We start from the raw sequence: 1,673 nt of genomic DNA, 5'->3' as shown, positions 1-1,673 counted from the left end.
TTTGAAAGTCTTGACTAAATGCATCCTTATCATAACACAGACATTTAATAACTCTTTAAAAATATTGAGTTTGTTATGAGACTTGGCCTTGTCACTCTACTGATCTGAATAACGAATGAGGACAGGAGAATCCGAGGCCGCCTGAAAGCCACACCTCCCCGTGCAGAGGAGGAGCGAGCCATTCCCAAGGTGTTCAGATACCGCCCCGCACTCCACCTTCCCCCGGGGGCTGCAGAGAGAGGGGGGTATTTACAATCTATTGCTGAGGGAGAAGTAAAAACAGAAAGAAATGCTTTCCTGGAAAAAGGCATCAGGGCATTCAAGAGGGGGCCTTTTCCCAAACTTGAGTCATTCACTCACAGGTTCCTTTGCGATCATTTATTCCTGAAGGTCATCCATAAGTCAGGTTCCACGAGGAACACTCTAGAATGTTATCTCAGGTCATTGAGGTTGGTAGCAGACGGGATATTTCCAGTGACTTTCTCTACCCTGCAGTTCTATGAAAGCGAGAAAAGCCATCTTCATGGGAAGACACCCAACAAAACACCCACCCTGGTCGGCAAGCAGGGCCTTGCTTAGCAAAGAGAGCTGTGGCCTCTCTGCTGTTGTGGCAACAATACTCTCACACACCGGGCGTGACAGGCACGCAGCTCTGTACCCCATTCACACCGGACGTGACAGGCACGCAGCTCTGTCCCCCATTCACACCGGACATGACAGGCACGCAGCTCTGTACCCCATTCACACCGGACATGACAGGCACGCAGCTCTGTCCCCCATTCACACCGGGCGTGACAGGCACGCAGCTCTGTCCCCCATTCACACCGGACGTGACAGGCACGCAGCTCTGTCCCCCATTCACACCGGACGTGACAGGCACGCAGCTCTGTCCCCCATTCACACCGGACGTGACAGGCACGCAGCTCTGTCCCCCATTCACACCGGACGTGACAGGCACGCAGCTCTGTACCCCATTCACACCGTACGTGACAGGCACGCAGCTCTGTACCCCATTTACACCGGACGTGACAGGCACGCAGCTGTGTCCCCCATTCACACCGGACATGACAGGCACGCAGCTCTGTACCCCATTCACACCGGACGTGACAGGCACGCAGCTCTGTCCCCCATTCACACCGTACATGACAGGCACGCAGCTCTGTACCCCATTCACACCGGACGTGACAGGCACGCAGCTCTGTACCCCATTCACACCGGACGTGACAGGCACGCAGCTCTGTACCCCATTCACACCGGACGTGACAGGCACGCAGCTCTGTCCCCCATTCACACCGGACGTGACAGGCACGCAGCTCTGTCCCCCATTCACACCGGACGTGACAGGCACGCAGCTCTGTACCCCATTCACACCGGACGTGACAGGCACGCAGCTCTGTACCCCATTCACACCGGACGTGACAGGCACGCAGCTCTGTCCCCCATTCACACCGGACGTGACAGGCACGCAGTTCTGTACCCCATTCACACCGTACGTGACAGGCACGCAGCTCTGTACCCCATTCACACCGGACATGACAGGCACGCAGCTCTGTCCCCCATTCACACCGGGCGTGACAGGCACGCAGCTCTGTCCCCCATTCACACCGGGCGTGACAGGCACGCAGCTCTGTCCCCCATTCACACCGGACGTGACAGGCACGCAGCTCTGTCCC

The sequence above is a fragment of the Myotis yumanensis genome, unplaced genomic scaffold, assembly GCF_028538775.1.
Source record: "Myotis yumanensis isolate MYYU_CA2020_CCGP unplaced genomic scaffold, mMyoYum1.0.hap1 SCAF_12, whole genome shotgun sequence".
In the NCBI taxonomy this organism is placed as follows: Eukaryota; Metazoa; Chordata; class Mammalia; order Chiroptera; family Vespertilionidae; genus Myotis; species Myotis yumanensis.
Note: the sequence above shows the minus strand (reverse complement) of the source record.